Source organism: Pongo abelii, chromosome 6 (genome assembly GCF_028885655.2).
Source record: "Pongo abelii isolate AG06213 chromosome 6, NHGRI_mPonAbe1-v2.0_pri, whole genome shotgun sequence".
NCBI lineage: Eukaryota > Metazoa > Chordata > Mammalia > Primates > Hominidae > Pongo > Pongo abelii.
The window spans coordinates 153,890,304-153,914,999 of NC_071991.2; the positions used below are offsets into that span (position 1 = coordinate 153,890,304).

Consider the following 24,696-nt stretch of genomic DNA (forward strand, 5'->3'; position numbering starts at 1 on the left):
TACATTTAACATCATTCAGCTTCTTCCTTTGCACTAAACACAGTGGGCTTATGGAAATTACCCTTATAACGGAAATGTGTGGCATCTCACTCTTCAAGATGACTCCTGGGTAAAAAGGTTGAATTTGTGATTCATGACAGGTAATTTAGTTTCTAATGAACAGTGGTAAATATTAGTTTGCTTTGAATTTAATATTTTAAAAATTCAAAATAAAAGGCCTTCAAAGCACAAGTACATTTTTATAACAAAAGACAAATATAAAATAAACGATACTCCTAGAAACAAAAATCTCTGCACTTGGGTGAGACCCAAGTCCAGAGACCTGTATTTGGATGTTGACATTTCATCAAAAGTGATGCATGTTGCATCCTTCCTCCCTTTACAGAGTAACGTGACTAAATATTATATGCAAGGTACTGTGAGGGCTATAGAAGCAATAACAAATTAAGCAAAATACAAGCTCATGACAGTGGGATGGGGCTTACTATGGGGGTCACTGAAAGGAAGAGGCATGGGGAGGCTTCACGGGGATGGGTATGGACACACCTAAAACTCACTGAGCTGCAGACTAAAGATTTGTGCAAAGAGCCTTAAGCTAAATTAATACCAAGGAGAGTGAACAACGGGGTTGGCGAATTCAGAGAAGACTGGATCCTGCCTCGAGCCAAGCCATTCCTTCCCTTGCTTGACAATCTGCCACCTGGGAAAGCCTCCGCATCAGGACAAGAGACAACGCTTCCCAGGAGCCTTTCCCACTGCTCCAGACCCTCCTCCCTTTGGAAAAGACAGCAACATAATAAAACCACTTTGGAAGGATCAAGATGATATCTCCCAGATGCTGGAAATAGAGATGGAGCCTAATGGACAAATAGAAAAAAGAAAAGAAATCAACAAGCATGGCTGATGGATCCCCTCAGGGCTGGGTTAGGGGACAGCCCTGAACCTTCAGACTGACATGACTCAGAGAATGACCACAACATTCCTGAACGTATGCTCTATTGGCCTAGTGTTAGAGATTTTAAGTCACAGATATTGAAATGTGATTTCAATGGCTTATTTCTTCTAGGATACGTAAGTTCTATGTTCAAAATAACTCCCCTTCTTTCTACCTGAATTAAAATATCAGAAATATAATCTTTAAAAAGTCGTGGCATCACACAAGGAGACATGCAGAGTCTGCAGCAGCCTAAGGAAAAGACGGCATTTGCCAACGTCCCTAATTTGCCTTGGGATTGGTGCCTGTGGCATTTCCCTGCACCTGGGCTGTACTCCCAGGACAACATAAATTGACAGCTTACAAAACGTTTGGATCATAGCTGGTGGATCAGAGTAAAGACAAGAAATCAAATTAGACAAGATCACAATAGAATAGAGACCAATACTTAAAGGAAATTGCTAAGGCTTAGATTACCACTAAATAGTTCCATTATTTTCCTAATTATTTCACAAGAAATGTTGGGCCTCTCATTAAATTACCTTTAAATTACCTGAGATGTATGTCACATTCAAGATGAATCTTAAAAGCAAGCTTATCAACAACTCTCGCATTTTTAAAGACCTCATTAAAACAACTCTATTAAAGTCCACAGTTCAGAAATGAATTTAGGACCTAAATTAACAGGAAAAGAAGAGTAGGGGGAAGGGATAATTACCATGACATATCACAGAGAGTGTTATTTAATTAAAATAATAAAAAGAATTATGTGCTGTTCCACACTTGCAATTTCTTAGCTCTTTAGCTTGCCATGAAACATTAAAAGAAAATAAAGAGGATCTAAAAGAATAATTGAGGACAGAGCATTATAATGAGCTTGTTGATGTCTCATTCCCATTACCAAACTGATCGATGTTGGAATCCATTGTTCCATTAGTTATTTTATGTACACTTAAAGGGTCCATCATTAAAATCAAGAGCTATCTATGTGAGCATGGGAGTGGGAAAGAGGCATTGTGATGTGGTGATGGGGCTGCAGGGCGGGGCGAGACGGGCTGGGTTAGACCCTCTACAGTTTCAAGAGTTCTATCTACTCCATTATGCTCACTGGTACAACTTAAAAAGTGGCCAACTCATGTAAAAGTAATTTCGATTTTATTCCTACCTTTTAGACTTGGGCTGGGCCTTACATAACCAACCTGGTGGCATCTCATTCCGCTCTCTGCCTATCACCTGCTGGAGAATAATAGTTTGAGCTCAAAGGCACAGAGAGATGAATACAGACCATTTGATGGGATATTTAAATGTAAGTAAAATAATGTAATTAGCCACATGTAAGTAACCATAATAATAAGAATTATGTGCTTTATTTTTAAGCTACTGGCCAAGACTGTATAGATGCTTTTATTGTATAAAAATATGTTTGCATAAGCATGAAATCCCTTATTAAAAATTGTTTTCATCTCAACACTTTATTTTTAATTCAGTTACTTTAATTTAAAAACGTTTTCCCATAAAAACAATGTTATAAATGGTGACGAGGTTTCTAGACTCACCCACAAGGCTTATTTAAACCAAAAATACAGCTGCAATACCATGGCTGCTGGAAAAAAATAGTAGAAATTAGGATGATGGCACTAATAATTTTTTTTTAAATCCTCTGAACTTCAAAAGTGATAGTCATTTTTTCCTCTGCTGTAGCCTAAAAATAGATTGCTTTAGTGGAAGAAAGGCAGTAGATAGGGTTTTTTGGTGGGGAGGGGGAAAGAATTTCTGAGCCTTTCCAATTCTTTAGAGATTGAAGTCACTAGCGCTCTATTATGGATAAATTACATACATAGTAGTATGTATGTAATTCTTTATTGTGTATAAATTAATTTTAAAAACTTGGAGCTCCCTTTTTTCTTTGTGTGGGCATAGTACTATCATGACTAAGCACTAATTGTCAAGAACTCTTGTCAGTTCCACCAACCACTGCTTTTACGACTCTTAACAAAAGTATTTCCTCTGAGACTGATGCCTGGCTATGGGGCTGCTCATCAGTTCTGTTGCTCTGGTCTAGCTAATGTCCAGTTTCCCCACATATTAACTGAGAATTTTGTCACCCGTCTCCTCAAGGACGTCTTCTCTTACCCTTGGTTCTACCATTTTCTGAGCAGCTTCTGTGGCCTCACAAATCCCAAGCATTCTGAGTTCCAGCCAACCTTCCGCTTCCCTCTCCTTTACAGGCACCCACCTGGGGACATGCTGAGACCCCCGCACCTGGTCCCTCCTCATTCTTTAGGTCTGTCAGCCCACACAGCCCTAACTTCCTATAGTCTCTCTGATGCTGGGTGCAGAAATGCTAACATCTATTGAGCCTTCTTTTGTTTTAAAACAGTTTTATTGTATTGGGGGTAATATTGAGGCAGGAGAATGGGGTCTGGAGGCAGGGAACCTAAGGCCATCTCCCACCAACTTCCTAGAACTAAATTAAAAGGAAAACCCTAACTTTCCATGCCTAAGAAACAAAAGGACCAGAAGCTACTCCCTTTGCAAACCCCAGCCTTTTCAGTGCTGCAGATGGGAAATTGAAAGTACCTTTGATTGGTTGCTTTTTGCTGTTGCTCTAGAGGCACCTGGCGGATTCCTATAACCTGGGAAATGTAGAGATGACCTACCTTGTTTTCATGGACCTAGTACTCATGAAGTGAATGATGATAATGTGACTGATAATTTTTAAAAATGATTCTATGTTTTTTTATTCCCAGTGAGTTCCCTGTTTAAATTCACACCAACTTTTCCTGAGTCCACATTGTAATATGGGACTTTTCCCAAGTCCTAAGTTCACAACAAAAATTATAGAAAATATGAAAACTCTGTGATGGCCTATTTTAATAGACATAACTATTGAGGAGAGATAAAATGAGTATTTGCATCTCTGAAAGGGAATTTATACAATAGAGTTTCTAAATGTCTATACCATTTTGAAGGGAAATTTTAAAAGTAATATATTACCATTACACATTAGCCATCAGAAACTATCTTAAAATTGATTAAACTATTACTTATCTTAAGTACTGTTGACCTATTTTCCTTCAAGCTTGTCATCTATACCTCTAGAATATACAGTTTGTAAGGAAACAGAATATCAATCTGGACATTAGAAGTTTCTTCCTAGAGAATAATGACCATGCTCAATAACTTATCACTCCACTAAATCATAAGCCAGTGCCCAAGGCTGAAGATATTGTATTGCTCAGGGTTCTCTAGAGGGACAGGACTAATAGGATAGATATGTAGATGAAAGGGAGTTTATTAGGAGTATTGACTCACATGATCACAACGTGAAGTCCCACAATAGGCCGTCTGCAAGCTGGGGAGCCAGGAAGCCAGTCGGGTCCCAAAACCTCAAAAGTAGGGAAACCAATAGTGTAGCCTTCAGTCTGTGGCCAAAGGCCCAATAGCCCCTGGCAAATCACTGGTGGTATAAGTCCAAGTGTCTACAAGCTGAAAAGCTCGGAGTCCAATGTTCCACGGCAAGAAGATCCAGCACAGGAGAAAGATGGAGGCCAGAAGATTCAGCCAGTCTAGTCCTTCCAAGTTCCTCTGCCTGCTTTATCCGAGCGGTGTTGGCAGCTGATTAGATGGTGCCCACCCAGATTGAGGGTAAGTCTGCCTCTCCCAGTCCACTGACTGAAATGGTAATCTCTGCTGGCAACACCCTCACAGACACACCCAGGAACAATACTTTGCATCCTTCAATCCAGTCAAGCTGACACTCAATATTCAGCATCACAGATATGTAACAGGAAAAGAGATTTTTCACTTGATGTAGGAAAAATGTGGGGCATTCAAGCCACCAACTTGGAACTGATCCTTAAATTAATTTCAAATCCTGGACATACATGTGAAAGAGATCAAATGATCCATGGTTCTAACATTTAGGCCAAAAAATCCAATTCATGCTTACCTGTAAATTTTTCTTATTTGCTGTCTTTACTGTCTCATGTTTTATAACGATAATCCAATGTAATGAAAAATGCTTTCTATTAGCAATGAAGAGAACTGGGTTCTTTTTAAATCTATCATTAACTGACTGTGATGGTTAATTTTAGGTGTGAACTTGGCTGGATTCAGGAATACCTGGGAACCTGGTAAAGCATTATTTTGGGAGTGTCTACAAGGGTGCTTCCAGAGGAGATCAGCATGTGTGTCTGAGTGGACAGGGTGGGAAAGATCTGCCCTTGGTTTGGGTGAGCACCACCCAATCTGCTGGGATCCTGGGGGGAACAAAAACAGAGAAAAGGCAAATGCGTTGATCTGCCTGCTGAGCTGGGATACCCTCTTCTCCTGTCCTTGGATGACAACCCCAGGCAGCCGGCCTTTGGACCCCAGGACTTGCCCCAGTGGCCCCCCAGGTTCACAGGCCTTCAGTCTTGCACTGAGAATTACATTCTCAGCTTCCCTGGTTCTGAGGCTTCAAGACCTGGATGGGGCCAGGCTACCAGCACCCCAGGGTCTCCAGCTTACAGACAGCCTGTTGTGGGACTCCTCAACCTTCATAATCACTTGAGCCAATTCCCCTAAGAAATCCCCTTTCATTCACATATCTATCAATCATATATCTATCTATCACCTATCATCTGTCTACCTATCATCTATCTACCCATCCATCTATCTTATTAGTTCTATCTCTCTGGAGAACCTTGTGTACACCAACAGAGTATTTGAAGGCAAATAACTTATTATATATGTTAATAAAAGAAGGAATTGAGGTAGACAACTGGGTTTCAAACTGAGCTTCATGGAGTTCTAGTCATAATTTCACCACAACTTCATCATTAGGAAAATAGGGAGAGACAGAAAAATTGAGGCAAAGCCACTTGTATTGCAACAGAGACATCATACTTTTCCCTACTTTATATGTTAAGAATCTGTATAGGATTTTGTTTGAACAGAATTGTTCTACCATTATAATATTTGTAATTTACTAGACTCCATTTGATTTTCAGTAATATGGTGGACTAGATCTCCTGATAAAACTTCAACCTAAGACATCTGGAAATTCTGGATGAAATGAAGCACAGGTCCTTTTAATCCGTAGCTGAAATGGGAAAGTAAGAAATCTTCAGAGAACCAAGCAAAGAGGGGCTGAAAGGCAGTGTGTGAAGCCACCTCTGATGCTGGGGCTGGAAGAGGCACTGTGCTCCGAATAAAGGGGACACCCACACAAGGCTGAGCGTGTCCATCAGGATCTTTCCCTGGCTAGGATTTTACTGTAAATTCAAGGAGGAAGTTATGAACAGAGGAATGGGAAGGGCTGAGGGGCTGGCAACTGTGGGAAGCCCCTGAGCAGAGGAGACCTCAGTCCGAGTCGGAGCCATAGGAGGAGGCCACCCATCCAGCAGAAAAAGCAGTGGACAGGGTTCATAGTCCTTGGCCAAACAATGCCACTGGGGCATGGATGGGTAGGGCAAGACGGGCTATGAGTTCTTCCTCCTCTTGCCCTCTGATCTCCTGCCCAGGGCTTCCACTGGCTAAACCCAACCAGAGCCCAACAAGTGGGCAGGAGGTTCCTTGTGCCATGGTCATAGCGTAGCCCTCCACGGACAGTGTAGGGACTAAAAGGAGAAGGGTCTTGGGGGTCGGCCAACTGGAGGATCAGCTCAAAGGCAACACATTCCGGGAATGTACAGACAAGGACACACCTGCTGGTGAAGGGGAGTGAGATTTCTCTGACGTGGCTTTGAAGAGTAAAATTTACTCCCCCAAGGATGCTGAATCAGAGACTTGTCTTCCTGTGTTTGTGGGAGGTCCAGCTTTACAAATTAAGTGGGGTGGGTTCAGGGAGCCCCAAGCTGAGAAATGAAAATACAGTGTCTAAGCCAGTTTCTGATCTCAATTTGCCTTACAATACTTACCTTAGCAGGAACTAAGTACTGTATATAAAATGCTCTGCATGGCCCCTGGGACACAGGCAGAACTGAGAAATATTAGTGGATCGATCTTGTTGTTATTATAACAATTTAGTTTGTTTAACAAAATTTATACAGGCTTACCATGTGCCAGGAACTGTCTCAACTATTAAGTCATTTACTCTTCATAACGACCCAATAGGGTAATTATTATTATCCTATTTTACAAATGAGGAAATGGAGACACATAAAGATAAGTAATTCGCTCAAGGTCACGCTACTAGAAAGTGGGAAGTGTTCCCAGTTTTCCTGCTCCTTAGAGGAGCTGGTGCCATAGTGACATTATTCTCTCCTTAAGTATCTGGTAGAATTTACCAGCCTAAGTAACCATCCAAGCAGTTTCCCTGAGGAAAAATTTTTAAATTTTTTCTTAATTAAATTTCTTTAATACTCATAGAATTATTCTTATATTTCTTTTGGGGTCAATTTTTGATAAGTTTTAGTTTCATTTCATCTAGTTTTACAACTTACTGACATAAAGTGGTTCTTAAAAACACTTCTGCTCATGCCTGTAATCCCAGTACTTAGGGAGGCCAAGGTGGGTGGATCATTTGAGGTCAGGAGTTCGAGACCAGCCTGGCCAACATGGTGAAACCCCGTCTCTACTAAAAATACAAAAAAATTAGCCAGATGTGGTGGTGCATGCCTGTAGTCTCAGCTACTCAGGAGGCTGAAGCAGGAGAATCACTTGAACCCGGGAGCCAGAGATTGCAGCGAGCCAAGATCATGCCACTGTACTTTAGCCTGGATGACAGAGGGAGACACCGTCTCAAAAAAAAAAGAAAAAGAAAAAACACTTTTATTTTGTTGTTAATGTCTAAAAGATCTAGAGAGGTGAATCCTTCATTCTAGACACTGGTTAACTACTTCTTTTCTCTTTCCTCTAGTTAATCTTTCCCAAAGTTTACTAATTTTCTCAGTCTTTACAAAGATCCAAATTATGCCTCTTTTTGATCCTCTCTCTTGCATATATTTAAGCTTATTAATTTGCGTTTTTTTATCTTTCTATTCTCCTCTAGTTTAATTTGCTGTTGTCATCCAATTGATTAAGATAGATTCTTAACACACTGATTTTATGCTTTTTTCTTTTTTTAAAAGTGCACATAAACCCATACATTTTCTTCTAAGTAAGAAACTGAAACTTTAACTGAACCCTACAGGTGTTGATATATTACATTTTTATTATCATTTGGTTCAGTGTATTTTCTGATTTCCACCATCGCTTTTCTTTGCACCCATAGATTATTTAGAATTTTGTGTCTTAGTTCTCATAGGAATCTTTTTGTCTTTGTTCTTGTTTCTTAGTTGTCCTATTATTACTGGTATTCAGTTTAAGTAAATTATGTTCAAAATATACACTCTTTTAGTTTATTGAAATCTGTTGATATGTGCTTGCTTTGTGGCCATAATACAACAACTTTTATAAATGTTTTGCATGTGTTTGAAAATAACTTGTACTTTGCAGTTATTATTGGGTGCAGTGTTTAAAAATATATCCATAAGATAAAGTTTTCTCACTGTTGGCATGTTTAATCTTTATTGATTATCTTAGTCCATTTGTGCTGCCATGACAAAATACCTGAGACTGGGTAATTCATAAGGAACAGAAATGTATTTCTCACAGTCCTGGAGTCTGAGAAGTAGAAGATCAAGGCCCCAGCAGGTGCAGTGTCTGATGAGGGCTGCTCTCTGCTGTGACAGTGCCCTGCTGCTGTGCCCTCTGGAGGGAGGAACACCGTGTCCTCACATGGCAGAAGGGACAGAGTGGGTGAAAAGACCTGAATTTCTCTGCCGAGCCCTTTTATAAGGGCACCTAATCCCACTCATGAAGGTGAAGACGTCATGACTCAGTCACCTTCAAGAGGCCACACCTTTCAATTCTGTTACATTTGGGATTAAGTTTCAACATGAATTTGGGAGAGAACACCAACATTCAAACCATAGCATTGATTTTACAACAAACACAAGTCTTTTTAAAATTTATTAAGTCATTTTATCAGATAATTAAGAGAGACATGTTTTTTAAATATCCATTATGATTATGACTTTGGCTCTTTGACTCCATGTAATCTCCATCTCAGTTTGTGCTTACTAGAATTTGAGGCTGTTAGAATTGTTGTATCTTCTGTGTGACTTCAGCCTTTTTTTATTTTGAAGCATTCCTGTTTATCTCTAGTAACACTTCTGAAATTAATCTCTACTTTAATATTACTGGAACAATACCACTTTTAGAAATTTAGTTTAGAGGTTCCCAAATGTTCCCTGTTCATGGCACCCGTAGTGTCTCAGTAATTCTGTCAGGAGGGCCCAAGACTAAAATAAAACACAATAGTTTTATCAAACAGGTCCAAACAACTGATAAATATTTCTGTCCTAAGAACTCGGCACTTATTGGGCATTGTACAACTTCTCAGAACTTGGAATCAAATCAGATACCACCCCTTTGTTTATGGGACCACAAGAACTTTTCCACAGTATTTGCTCTCTTATTACAGCAACTGATGAAAGATCAACTTTGCAATGTCACAACATCATCAAAAGAAATCTAACATTGAAACTACAAACTTCTGAAAGCTTATGGTTTTTGTGGCATACAACAGATTTGCTACGTTTTCTTACAATTTTTTAAATATTCCATGTAATCCTGAGTTGGCTATGGCAACACAGGACACATCAGTGCACCACTTGGAACTTACAGGGTTAGTATTTGAAAAATATATCTTTTCCCATCTCTTTACTTTTAACCATTCTGTCTCCTTATATGTAAATATGTCACTTGTAAGCAACATGTAGTTGGCTGCTATTTTATTTTTTAACCCATTGAGAAACTCTGCCTTTAACTGAAGTGTTTAGTTCATTAATGTTTAACATGACAAGTGATATATTAGGGTATGAATATATTCATACCATCTTAAGTGTTTTATATTTAGATCACCTGTTTCATGTTACTTTTTCCCTTCTTTTGGATTGAGTCTTTTTTAGTAATCCTTTTATTTTCTTTGTTGGATTAGTTGTTAAATTGTTTTGGGGGGATTTTGTGGGTGGGGGTGGATTTGGGTTTATAATATACATCTTTAACTTATCACAGTATACCTTCAAGTTATTCATACCATGTAGCCTATGAAATAAGAAGCTTAAAATAGTATGCTTCTATTTCTCTTCTCCCAACCTTTGTGATATCATTGTCATCTATATTTTCTCTTACACACATTATCAAACTCACCATACATTGTTATTTTTGTATGTCTAAAAAAGTATTTATTTTTATCTTTGGTTTTGAAAGATATTTTCACAAGATATGTAATTCTAAGTTAACAAGTTTTTCTTTTAGTATTTTAATGACACCTTTTCACTGTCTTCTCCACTGCACTGTCTTCAACAAGAAGTCAGCTGCCATTCCCATATTTTTTCCTTGCTATATAACCTGCATTTTTCCACTCACTGCTTTATAATTTTGCATTACTTTGTTTTTGCAAAATTTATGATTGCTAATTGAATTTATTTATTGATTGATTTTTCTAATTGAATTTGAGAAATTAGATTATGATGTGCTTCTGTATAGTTTCTTTATATTCTTGTGCTTGGGATTTGCCAAACTTCTTGGATGTGTAGGCTCAGAGTTTTAATCAAATTTGGAACGTTTTTGTCATTATTTCTTCAGACGTGTTTTCTGTTCTATCCTTTCTTCCTTCTGGGGGGTATGTGTTTGTGTGTGTGTGTGTGTGTGTGCGTGTGTGATTGAAGTGGTTCAAGCTATTCAACAGTTCATTGATGTTCTGTTCATTTTCTAAAATCCTTCTTTCTCTGTATTTTATTTTTTTATAGTTCCTATTGATATGTCTTCAGGTTGCCTATTCTTTTCTTCTGCAATATCTAATCTGCTATTAATCCCTTCCAGAGTATTTTTTATCTCAGACACTGTATTTTCAAAATCTCTACATAGTTACTTCTGGTCTTCTTTCATATCTTTACTATTTCTACTTAACTTTTTGAGCATATGAATACAGTCATAATAACTGCTTTAATGTCTGTTGATTAATTACAATATCTGTGTCAGTAATCAGTCAATTTCCAATTGATTGACTTTTCTTCTCCTTATGTATTATATTTTCTTGATTCTTTGTATGCCTGGTAACTTTTTATTGGATGTCAACTATTGTGAATTTTACCTTGTTTTGTAGTAGGTATTTTAATATTTCTAGATACATTCTTGATGTTTATCTTGGAACACAGCTAAGTTACTTGGAGACAGTTTGATTCTTCTGCATCTTGCTTCTAATATTTGTTAAGTGGGACCAAGATAGTGCTTAGTTTGGGGCTAACTGTTCTTCACTGAGGCAAGATCCTTCTGACTATTCTACCCATTGCCCCATGAGTCATAAGATTTTACAGTCTGGCTGGGAAAAAACAGGCACTTTTTGCAACTTCGTGTGAGCACAAGACATTGTTCCCTCTAATCATTTTGTGTCATTTTTGTGCTAGCCTTTGGTATTTTCCTCATATGTTTATGCTGATCAAAACTTATATAAATAATTGAGGAAGGCCTCGGTAGATTTTCATACTTCTCTCTCTATGCAGCCATCACCTCTTTGGTACTCTGTAATATGAACTCTAGTAGCCTTGGTCTTCTAAAATTTTTAGCTTCATCTCTTCAAATCAGGGTGTCTTCTGAGTTCTGTATGACTTTCCTGCATCTGTGTCCTGACCTGGAAACTCTTATAAGGCTGTTTGTGAGGGTACTTGTAGGACTTACCCTGTTTATTTCCCATCTCTCAGGGATCTGTGTTCTTTGTTGCTTGATGTCTAGAATAATAAAAGCTGTTGTTTCCTATAGTTTGTCTTTTGTTTGTTTATTTCCTAGAAGTTTAAACATACACTTACCATATAACCCAATCATCCTTCTCTGAGTTTTACTCAATAGTAATAAATGCATATTTTCACAGGAAAATTTGCACACAAATGTTCACAACAGCTGTATTTGCAACACACCAAAACTGGAAACAACTCAGATGTTAATCAACAGATAAGTGGATAAACAAACTCTTTCCATCCACAATGGAATACTATTTATCAATATAAAGGAATATTACTCACCAATAAATCCTTAACATACATAACAACAAGGTTGACTCTTAAAATAATTAAGCTGAGTATAGGAAGCTAAACCAAAAAGAACTCATTGTGGCTAATTCCATTTAAATAAATACTTTAAAATGCAAACTAAACTATGGTGACAGAAAGCTGACCAGTGATTGCCTGGGAATGGGATTAGGGTAGAGAGAAGTGAATTGCAAAGGGGCATAAGGAATTCTGGAGTGTGGACCATCTTCATTGTCTTGGTCATGGTGATGGTCTTATGGTCTTATACATGATTCAAACCTATCAAAAAACCACATAGTTTAAATATGCATTGTTTTTGTTTTTGTTTTTGTTTTTGTTTTTTGAGATGGAGTCTTGCTCCCAGGCCAGAGTGCAGTGGCACTATCTTGGCTCACTGTAAGCTCTGCCTCCCGGGTCACACCATTCTCCTGCCTCAGCCTCCCAAGTAGCTGGGACTACAGGCACCTGCCACCGCGTCCAGCTAATTTTTTGCATTTTTAGTAGAGACGGGGTTTCACCATGTTAGCCAGGATGGTCTCGATCTCCTGACCTTGTGATCTGCCTGCCTCAGCCTCCCAAAGTGCTGGGATTACAGGCGTGAGCCACCGCCCCCAGCCTAAATATGCATAGTTTTTATACACTAGTTACACCTTACTACAGCAGAAATACAGAGAATTGACTATTAAGAACAAAAAACAATAACCCTAAATTGTGGGGTTTGTAGCATATGTAGAAGTAGAAATGTATGCCAGCATTATACAATGGAGAGGAGGAATTTACGGAAGGAAATCCTTATAAGGTCCTTACACTATGCGTGAAGTGGAAAAAAGGTAACAAAGATCAGGTAGGACAAACAAAACAAAACTAAGATGGTAAATTTAACCCAAGCATGTCAATAAATGCTGAAAGATAGATGGTGTCAAGTTGAATAAAAGAAAGCAAGACCCATCATTATGCTGTCTACAAGAAATCCACTTTAAATACAAAAAAACAGATGGAAAAAGGTACCATGCAAACACACACACGCACACACACACATACACACACACACGTGTACAGCTTGAGATGCTGTATTAATAGCAGGCAAAGCTGATTTTAGAACAAAAAGTACGACCAGGGCTAAAGGGAAATATTTCAAAATGACAAATTGGTAATCAAAAGGATAAAAAAATCCTAAATAGGCACACACCTAATAATGACACTTAAAGAAATGCGACAAAAGGTGAAACAATTAAAAGATAAATGTACAACTTCACAATTGTAGTTGAAAATTTCAGCCTTCCTTTCTCTCTATTTGACAGAACAAGTGTGATGTACTGAATGCTTGTGCCCTTCTCCCTGCCAAATTCATATGTTGGAACCCTCACCCCTACGTGTTGGCTTTAGAAGGTGGGGCCTTTGAGAAGTGATTAGGTTTAGAAGAGGTTTAGATGGGATTAGTGTCCTTATAAGAAGAGAAAGGGACTACAGCTCTCTCTCTTCTATGTGAGGACACGGCAAGAAGACAGCCATCTGCACACCAGGAAGAGAGCCCTCATCAGGAACCAAATCTGCTGATATCTTGATCTTGTACTTCCCAGCCTCCAGAACTGTGAAAAATAAATTGCTGTTGTTTAAGCTATCTAGTCTATGGTAATTTGTTATAGCAGCCGGACAGACAAGGACAAGTAAACATAAAACCAGTAAGGATAGAGAAGATTTCAACAACCCTGTCAAGCATTTCGACCTAACTGATGTTTATAGAACCCTCCACCCAACAATAGCAGAAGAACATTCTTTTCAAGGGCATGTGGAATATTCACCAAATAGACCATGTTCAAGTCTTCTAAACAAGCCTCATAAAATTTAAGAGGATTGCAATAAGGTGTTCCCTCTGACTGCAAAATAATTAACATAAAACATTAACAGAAAGATTTGGGGACATACTGAAATATTTAGACATTTAACAACATACATCTAATAATGTATGTATCAAAAAGAATTAATATGCAGCCATAAAAAAAGAATGAAGTCATGTCCTTTGCAGCAACATGGATGCAATTGGGGGCCATTATCCTAAGCAAATTAATCGTGGAACAGAAAACCAAATACCACATTCTCACTTGTAACTGGGAGGTAAACACTAAGTACTCATGGACATAAAGATGGCAAAAATAGACACTGGGGACTACTAGAGGGAGGAGTGAAGAAGGGGGACAAGGATTGACAAACTAACTGTCAGATACTATACTCAGTATCTGGGTGACTAGATCATTTGTACCCCAAATCTTAGCATCACACAGTATACCTAGGTAACATGTACCCCCTGAATCTAAAGTAAAAGCTGAAAAAAAATAAAAACATAAAAAACAATGAATGGGGGAATGAGAAAATAGTTTGAACTGAATGAAAATGAAAACACAACATATTGAAATTCGTGGGATGAATTTAAAACAATAATTTTAGAAAAACATGCAGCATTATGCCAAAAATATACCAGATTGACTAATACACCAGATTGTTAAGATTGATTAACACCAATCTTAATAGTAAAAAATGAAAGTCTTTCTCCCTATGATTGAGAACATGTGGAGGATGACCACCCTTGCCATTGTTACTCAAAGTTGTATTTGAAGACCTAACCAAAGCATTTCTTCAAGACAAAAATATAAAATGCATACTATTTGGAAAAGAATAGGAAGAACTATATTTGTTTGAAGATAACATGATTGTCTAGGTAGGACATCTTAAAAAATTAACTCCCCTAAAAAGGTTCTAAATGAGTAAGTGAGATAAGCAAGTTTTCAGGATACAAAGACACAATTACCAGTGATGAACAATGGAAATTAAAACCACTATAATGGCAACAAAAAGATTAAATGCTTACGGATACATGTATGCATATGTATATATATGTGTGTGTGTATATATATATATGACTTGAACGCTGACAACTGTAAAATGTTGCTAAGAGAAAATTTTTAATCTAAGTAAATTGAAAGATACATCATATTTGTGTATCAGAAGACTCAAAATTGCTCAGATGTCATTTCTCACCAAATTGATCTATAGATTCAATAGAATACCAGTACCAATCCCTTGTACATGGAAATTAACATGTTGGTTCTAAAATTTATATAGAACTACAAAGGATTTAGAATAGCCAAAATAGTTTTGAAAGTAAACTTAGATGAAGCATTTAAATTACCTGATTTCAAGACTTAGAAATCTATAGAAAACAACATAATATATTTTTGGCATAAGCATAGACACAAAAGACAATGGGACAGTATAGAGTCAGAAATACACCCACACAAATATCGTCAATTGATTTTACACAAAACTTCCAAGAAAACTCAATGGGAACAAGAATCATCTTTTCAATAAATGATGCCAGATATCCACATGCAAAAAAATAAATACATAGGCCAGGCATGGTGGCTCAAGCCTGTAATGCCAGCAGTTTGGGAGGCCAAGGCGGGCAGATCACGAGGTCAGGAGTTCAAGACCAGCCTGACCAACACGGTGAAACCCCATCTCTACTAAAAATGAAAAAATTAGCCAAGTGGGTTGATTCATGCCGGCAATCATGGCTACTCGGGAGGCTGAGGCAGGATAATCACTTGAACCTGCAAGGCAGAGGTTGCAGTGAGCTGAGATCACACCACCGCACTCCAACCTGGGCAACAGAGCAAGACTGGATCTCAAAATAAATAAATAAACAAACAAACAAACTTCAAACCTTACTTCACACAATACACAAAAATTAACTTGAAATTGATTAGTCTTTGCTACATCACTCCTAAAGAGTACGCTTTCAGGGCCTCCACCCCTACAGAGCTGTCAGCTCTCTACCCCTCCCCTAGTCAGCCGCTAGCTGCTCCCTTCTGAATCACAGAATTTCCCAGGGATTGAAGTTGCCTCCATGCTAGGTTACCTGCTCCTCTCAATTGTCCCCCAGGCCCTGCTGCAGGACTTCTTCACCAGCTCATTAACTCTCCAGATTCTTCAAGGAGTGTGTGAGAGAGAGGGTGTGTGTGTGTGTGTGTGTGTGTGTGTGTGTTTGTGTGTCTGGTCTTCTAGTTGTTCTCAGCATATGCTTTGGTCTGAATTACGTGGTGCACCACTACTGGAAGTAGCCACGTTTGCTTATTTCATGTTTGCTTGTCCATTACTTTCTGAAAGAAATGTACTAACAAATCCAATAAACTTTGTTCATTTATCTATTTTCCTCCAATTCACTCAGTTTGTGATTTATGAAAGGATTGTCTTTTCTTCATTCCTTTTATTTTAATGAGTAAGGATTTTTCCCAAACACATTCTGCCTGTCTCTGCCCCTTCACTTATCTGTCCCAAGCAAAACACAGCTACTTTTTTTACATTTTTACATTTTTCACAAAGTTATACTTTACACAAAATTAAAGTTACTACTCTGCCTTCCCTTAGTTTCACATTTGTGTGGTATATTATTCCCTTTGCTGTATTTTCAGCCTTCCTGGATCCTTTTAAATATGAATCTTGCTAATGACATATTTCTGAGTCTCCTTTGTTGGTTTTAGAATCTGAGAGTCTCTTTTCTTTTGAGCATTCATATTTATTCAAATACTATAATATTAGGCAATTTGTTTTATCTTATTGCACATTTTTAACTTATAAATTTTATTTTTGGTTTTCTTTTTCTGTCTTGCCTTGAGTATAGATATTCATTCTACTGGTTTGAAAGTTATTTATTTTATTTTTGTTACTGCTGTCTACACATTGTTAAGACCTAATATCAGCTTATTCCTCTTATTAATGTCTAAAGCACAACATCTATATCTTTAATGTCTTCCCCTGTCCAAAATGAGAAGCATAACATTCCTCGTATCCATATTGACACCTTGCATAGCGTATTTGTTATCTATTGCTGTGTGACAATTTATCCCAAAGTCTAGCAGATTAAAACAACCAACATTTTTTGACTCACAGTATCTAAGGATGAGAAATGCAATCATAGCTTTCTTGAGTACTGCAGGTATACTATGTAATAAGATTGCAGTCAAGGTGTCAACTGGTGCTCTAGTCATCTTGAGATGATGATTTGATTCCCAGCTCCTTCATGTAGCTGTGACAGAGACATCAGTTCCTTGTCACGTGGGCCTTTCCCTAAGGTTGTTCACAACATGGCAGCATGGTCCCCTTAGAGCAAGTGAGCAGGCAAGTGAGTGAGAGACAGAGCCCAAGACAGAAGCCACGGTCTTTATGTAACCTAACCTAAGAGACGGCCCATCACGTGTGCTGAAGTCTATCCATTCAAAGGGAATCACTAGGTCCAGCCCACATCCAACATGAGGAGATGACACAAGAGCATGAATATCTGGAGGTGGGATCGTTGAGCTCTCTGTCACTACAGAATACTTTGCACTTTTCAGAGTGCTATATAAATGGAGTTATACAATATACTCTTTTGTGCCTGGCTTCTTTTGACTGCAGTTATTTTGAGTTTCATCCTTTTTATTTTTTGAGACGGAGTCTTGCTCTGTCACCCAGGCTGGAGTGCAGTGGCGCTATCTCGGCTTACTGCAAGCTCTGCCTCCCCGGTTCATGCCATTCTCCTGCCTCAGCCTCCCAAGTAGCTGGGACTACAGGTGCCCACCACCATGCCCAGCTAATCTTTTGTAGTTTTTAGTAGAGACGGGGTTTCACCACGTTAGCCAGGATGGTCTCGATCTCCTGACCTTGTGATCTGCTTGCCTTGGCCTCCCAAAGTGCTGGGGCACCGTGCCCGGCCCATCCGTTTGAGTATCAGTCATACGTTTCTTTTCTTGCTGAGTGGTGTTCCATTGCAGGATCCCCACAATGTGTTTGTCCATTCAGCTGTTGATCTGCATGTGGGTTGTTTCTAATTTTTGGCTATTATGAAGAGAGTTTTTATTAACATTCATTTACAAGTCTTTTTATAAAAATATATTTCTTTTTTCCTTTTGTCTTGGGCAAATACCTAAAAGTAGAATGGCTGAATAAGACAGTAGGTGGATGTTTAACATTTTTTTTAAAAAACTACCAAACTATTTTCCATTGCATCATTTAAAATCCCAAGTAGCAGTGTATGAGTGTTCCAATTCCTTTACATCCTTCCCAACACTTACTGTGATCAGTCTTTTTATTTTTAACTAGCCTGCTAGATATGGTATCAGATGTAGTATCTCATTACGATTTTAATTTGCATTTTCCTAATGCTTAATGGCGTTAAGCATCTTTTTCTGTGCTTATTTTTCATCTTCTTTGGTGAAGTGTTCAAATCTTCTCTCATTTTTAATTGTGTTGCTTATTTTCTTGCAGAATTTGAGAGTTCTTTACATATCAAGGACACAAGTATTTTTATTAGATATGCTATGCAAAGTTTTTCTCCCAGCCCATGGCTTGTTTTTTATCATTCTCTTAACAGTGTCTTTAAAAAGTGTTCAATTTTGAGAAAGTCTAATTTACCAATTTGTTCTTTTATGGATTATCTTTTTGGTATAATATTGAAGAAATCTTTGCCTAGCCCAATGTCGCAATTATTTACTCTAATGATTTCTTTTAGAAGTTTCGCAGTTTTAAATTTTACATTGTCTATGATTAATTTTGAGTCAATTATTGTATACAGTGTTAAATATGGATTCAAGTGTTTCTTTCTTTTTTTTTTTGCCTATGCAATTATTCCAGCACCATTTATTGAAAGAATATTCTTTCTAAAATGCATGGCCTTTTGACATTTGTCAAAGATCCATCTTCTGTGGGTTTATATGTGTGAGTTTATTTTGGGATGCTCTGTTCTCAGAAATTGATCCATCTTCTGTCATAAGTCCAATTCCTCACTGCTTTAATTACTGTAACTTTATAATCATTCTTAAGATTAGGTAGGGTTAGTCTTCCAATTTTGTTTCTTTTCATCAAAGTGTTTTGTGTCTTGTTTTTTGTTGTTGTTGTTGATTTGTTTTATGCCATTCTACATCTTTTGCATTTCCATATACATTTTAAATTCAGTTCAATTTCTTTTTTAAAAAATCTGCTGGCATTTTGATTGGGATTGCACTGACTCCATAGATAAACTTGGGGGCGAGTGGCATCTTAAAAATATTGAGTCTTCTGACCTACAGACAAATAACAACACTCCATTTATTTAGGTTCTTGTTCCTCTGTATGTAATATGTCTGTGTCTGACTGTGTATCCATCTGTCTCTCTCGGTTACACTTAAGATCTTCTCTTTATCACAGCTTTTGAGTAATTTAAATTTAATGTGCCTCAGAATCATTTTTTAAAATATGCTAGGGTTCATTGATCTTCTTGGATCTATGGGCTCATAGTTTTCCCAAAGTTTAAAATATTTTGGGTGTTATTTCTTCAAATATTTTTATGCTTCCCTTTGGGTATTTTAAATACCCATATATTAAGCTACTTGAATATACCCCACAACTCACCAATGCTGTTTTAATTTTCTAAAAATTCTTGTTTCTTCCTGTATTTCCTTTTGGATAGTTTCTATTGTTTTGCCTTCAAGTTCATTAATCTTTCATTCACAATGTCTAATCTACCATTAATCCTTTTTAGGATCTTGAACTTTATTCTGGGATGTAGTTTAGTTACTTGTAAATGATTTGCACCTTTTGGCTTTTGCTTTACAATTTGTTGGGTGGTTCTCGAGTAGAGATCAACGTAGGGTAATTATTGCCCTTTATTCAGGCAAGATCTCCCTGAATGTTCGACCCAGTTTCCCATGATCTATGATTTTTTTTCCAGTTTGGCTGGTAGGAACCAGTATTATCCTGGGACCTATGTGAAGACTAGATACTGTTCTCTCTAATTCTTTTACATGGTTCTTTCTCTGCGATCAAATAATTTTGTCACATGCCTATGTTGATCAATACACTGTGGGATATTCATTGGAAACCCCCTGTAGATCTCTGGGGCTTTCTCTCTTTGTGGCTCTCTCCTCTGGTTCTCTGTCCTATGAACTCTAGTCACCCTCTTCTCTCTGACTCTTAGCTCTTTCTCAACTCAGGCAGTCCTTTGGGATCCACCTCAGTTCCCCCTCCTGTACCGTACTGGGAAGCTCTCTCCAGGATGCATGCCCAAGCAGTCATGGGGCCCACAGTCCAGCCACCATCTCTGAGGGATCGCTGTCCTTCATCGCCCGATGCCCAGTTTCTTGAAAACCATTGGGTTTTTTCGTTCTTTCTTTCCTTTTCTTTCTTTCTTTCTTTCTTTTTCTTTCTTTCTTCCTTTCTTTTGTTGGTTTTCCCAGGAAGGAGGATAAATCTGATCCCTGTTGCTTTATTTTGGCTACAGTGTAAGTCTACAAGTCATTTATTCATAGCCAGTTGTTCATTTTCCACATTCCCAATATCCTTGTTCAGCTCTCAGAACGTATTCAATCCCTAAGAGCACCTTCCTAATTTCAGTTATTAGTCTGTCTACTCCACGACATCTGCTTCCTCTGGCATATACTGCTCTGTTGGTTGTCTTTCACAGTGCTTGAGTTTCTTGTATGTCAGGTGATGTTCCCTTTGGGCTCGATTTCATTCTCTGGGCTGTCAATTGATGTCTAACAGTGGGGAGGGGTGGAGAGTTGAGCTTATTGTGTTCTTATCCAGGTGGGTGGACAGGACAACCCCAGGGAAGGGTGTCCCGGTTTCACATCATGGTTTCCACATTCTTCGTTTTCCCCTAAGGAGTCTACCAGTAGGTCCGCTGTAGGCATTACTGTGCCCGTTCTTTTCAGGAGCCGTTGTGCCTAACTCTTGCATTGGAAAGGAGTAGCAGAGACCATTAAGGGTGGGCCAGCCACCAGGGCATTTTACTGTTGACTGCTTGGCCCCCAGCCAGTTTCTGCTGCTGTCCTGATAATAAACTTTTCTGGCTGGCACTGTAGTTTTCCTGATACAATTATATTGTGCAGGAAGTGACCCATTCAGAGCAAGGTAAGGAGGAAGAAAGAGCACAACTAGGAAGACAGGCCAAGCTGATTCCCCATTTGTTGTCCCTGACCCTCTCTAGCCTTGTTCCCTCACATCTGGACCCTCCCACCATTTGACTACTTGAGATCATGCTCATGTCTGCTGTTGAACATTTCCGACTGTTCATCACCTCATAGCTCGCATTACATCTGCAGGGTTGGGTTTGGGAGAAAGGCCCAGCAGCCCCCATTTGTTCTTCATAGCATCCAGACTTTCTTTTTCCTTGTTGATAACTTAATTATTTAACTACATAATTCTCTTGAATTATAATTCAAAACTTTTATTCATGATCCTGACTCCAATTGGTAATCAGCAGGTAGAAAGTGTTCCAATTAGAAAAATCAAATTAATTCTTTTTTAAATAAGGAGAAAAAACTACTTATTCTATACTCATGGGAAGTAGAAATTAGGTAGAATTCTTAAAATGAGAGGGACAATTATATCTCCCTCATTTATTTTATCTTCTCTCTTTTTTTCTATGTTCTCTGCTCCCTAAAGCCCAAGAAATTACTAGGGGAGGAGATTATTCCACATATTATACTTCCCACCCACTGAAATTCTGCCACAAATCAAACCCTTGGCACGGCTTATGGATTAGACACTCAAGTCCATAAAGTCAGGAAATTGCTATTGGATGTTTAGAAGGCTAAAGGTGATCCATCTACTTTTATTTATCTTGTATCAGTCAAGGTCTGATTAAAGGGGTGAAGCCAGTTGCAGCAGAATACTGTCAGTGCTTCCAAATCTCTTCATCTCCCCACTTTTCTAGGTCTGTAGAATTACATGCATCATTCTAAATGTTTTTTATCAGGTATTTATTACATTAGAATGTGTTTTTAATAAAATCTTATAATTCTTCCCAAAGATGAGCAACTGAGAATCCATGCTGAAATATAATTAGTTTAGTCAAGGTATACTGTAACTCAAAGATCATTTTTTTCAACTTCACAACACAACTATATTTAGAAATAAAAAGCACTAGGTGGAAAAGTCTAAAATTCTGGAATTCCTACTGTCACCATAAGTAAATGGCAAATCTCCTCTGAAAGGGTTTTTAAGTGTGCTTTGGCGACAGCGATTCTTTTGTTAGCCTGTTTCTCATAGCCCTCATTTCTGCAGCCAGCAGACAGGCTCTGTCCCAGACAAAAATTTCATGAAAATCACCATTTTGTTGAATGTTTTGTGAACTTATTTTAGGCCTAACTCCCAACAATGCATTCCCATCTAAACATCTAATGATTTACCATGTGAAACTAAAACACTCTACTGTATTTTAAAAACATCATAAATCCTGGATCATTCATTATTCCATTTGGAAAGAATCCTCTGAGCAATGATTTGAACAACATGGCAACATGTATCCCAGACGACAGTGATCCCTGGGGACATGAGAAGCTGGGCATTCAATACTCTCGTTTCCCTAAGGCTGGGGGAGGCACAGGGCAGGGGAAGGTCTCTCAGCATTGTTCACGTAAATAATAACAATAGGAGTTTCCAATCATGACAACCAAGATAACTCAGAAATGAAGAAAGGAAAGTAGTTACAACTGGTGGCTCTACTAAGAAGAGCAAAAAAGGATTGTTTAATAATTGTGGGATTTTGCAGCAACCAAATAAAGAAACTATGGTGCTGTCTTGCTCCAGGCAAAGTGAGTCTTGGAACGATCTCCGTGTTAACTGTAGAGGAAGCTAAAGTTGGATTATTTGATAGTGGAGACCATAATAGTTTCTATGAGATGAAGAGTAATTAGGAAATCAATATAGGATAAGACTTCCAAATATTAGTAAAAGACACTTTTTTTCTCGTAACTCTGGCCCTCCCTTAGGAAAGCACATTTGAAGGTGTTTTGCTGTTAGTACAGATTGGGGAACAGCTGGCAGTGAACTCTTGCTTGGATTGAGTATGAACCCAAGTGTTAGAAACTCCCAAGGTACCTAAACATGGAAACAGTAGGCCAGGCAAGACCACCAAAAATAACATTTTACAGTATGTGGAATTTTGCACTTTACAAAGCGCTTTCACATCCCTTGTCTCATTTGCTTCTCGAGAATAGTTCTGTAGATAAGGCCAGCATTTTCACTTTCCCTCCAGATATAACTGAGGCCCCCAGTGCTTCAAAGAATTGTCTAGATTCAGACATTGAATCAGAGCAGATCCCAGTCTTAGACCTGTAATGTAAAATCCTTTTATCTTCACGGCACTGTCTCTGAATATTGCCAGCACAGTTTTTGGTAACTATTGTCTCCCTTCATTGCTAAACTTCCCAAAAGAGTAGTCTAAAGTTGATCTTTCCACTTTGTCACCTTCCACTGTTTCTGTATCTCATTTCTCACTGGCCTCCTGCCTTTATTAAAGTTAGGTTCCCCAGTGGCCATCTTGATTCTGGGTTTAGTGGAACTTCTCCGTGTTTATTTTCCTTGCCCTCTAAGCATCATATTTCCACTGTGGTAGACAGAATCATTTCCCTTCCTTAGAGATGCTCATGTCCAAGAACCTGTGAATTCTAGATTCTGGGACCTGTGAACATGTTAGGCTTCATGGCAAAGGGGAATTAAGGTAGCAGACAGGGTTAAGGTTGTTAATCAGATGACCTTAAACTTGGATGTTCTTCTGCATTACCTGGATAGGTCTGAGGCAATCCTGAGAGTCTATAAGTGGAAGAAAGAGGAAGAAGAGGAGGAAGATGATCATGAACCAAGGAATGAGGCAACCTCTACAAGATGGAAATGAAAGAACCATACGCATTTAAAACTCAGCCCGCTTCTGCAGACACACAAAAGTGGGCAGAGTTCATCACCAGAAGACTTACACTAAAGGGAGTATGAATGGAAGTTCTTTGAGCAGCATGGAAAACAACACAACTTGAAACCTAGATCAACACAAAGAAATGAAGAGCATCAGAAATGGTTACCACATGGGTAAACATAAAAAAATTTCTTATTACTTGAATCCCATTAAAAGACAGTTGTATTATGGAGTTCATACCATGTGTAGAAGGAAAATGAATGACAGTAAGAGTATACAGTCTAGAAGGGGAAAAATGAAAATATATGCTTGAAAAGTTCTAATACTATGCATATGCACTACATTATAATTTGCAAGTAGACTTTGATAAGTTCAGACATGTACTATAAACCCTAAACCAATCACTAAAATAACACAACAAAGGGTAATAACTAAAAAGACAAAAAAGGAGATAAAATAAAATTACAAAACATACTAAATTAATCTAAATAAAAAGAGCAAAAGAAAGAACAAAGAAACAGAGTGAACATTAGTCAAAAGAAAACAAATAGTGAGATGATAGACTTAAATCCTACCATGGCAATAATTACATTAAATATAAACAGTCTACAATGGCATAGAATAGACAGCCCAGAAACCAATGCTCACATATATGGTCAACTGATAATTGACAAGATGGCAAGACGATTTAATGAGGAAAGGACAATCTTCAGCAAATGGTACCAGGAAAACTGGATATTCACATGTGAAGAGTGAAATTCAACCCTTACCTTATGCCCTATAGGTAAATTAACTCAAAATGGATCAAATACCTGAACCTAAGGACTAAAACTATAAAACTCTTGGAACAAAAGAGGAGAAAATCTTCATGATATTGGATTTGGTAATAACTTCTTGGCTATGAGAAATAGTTAAATTAGATTTCATAAAAATTAAAAACTTTGGGGGCATTAAAAAGACAATCCACTGAGTAGGAGAAAATATTTGTGAATCATATACCT

General features: G+C 38.1%; 1 long non-coding RNA gene across 1 annotated transcript; it reads left to right on the forward strand.

Moving 5' to 3' along the window:
- Positions 1–1,976: 1,976 nt before the first annotated feature.
- Positions 1,977–23,931, forward strand: LOC129060535 (uncharacterized). The gene is made up of 3 exons (XR_008527354.1): positions 1,977–2,240; positions 9,387–9,590; positions 23,578–23,931. It is a non-coding gene; the product is annotated as an uncharacterized LOC129060535 (long non-coding RNA).
- The last annotated feature ends 765 nt before the right edge of the window (positions 23,932–24,696 follow it).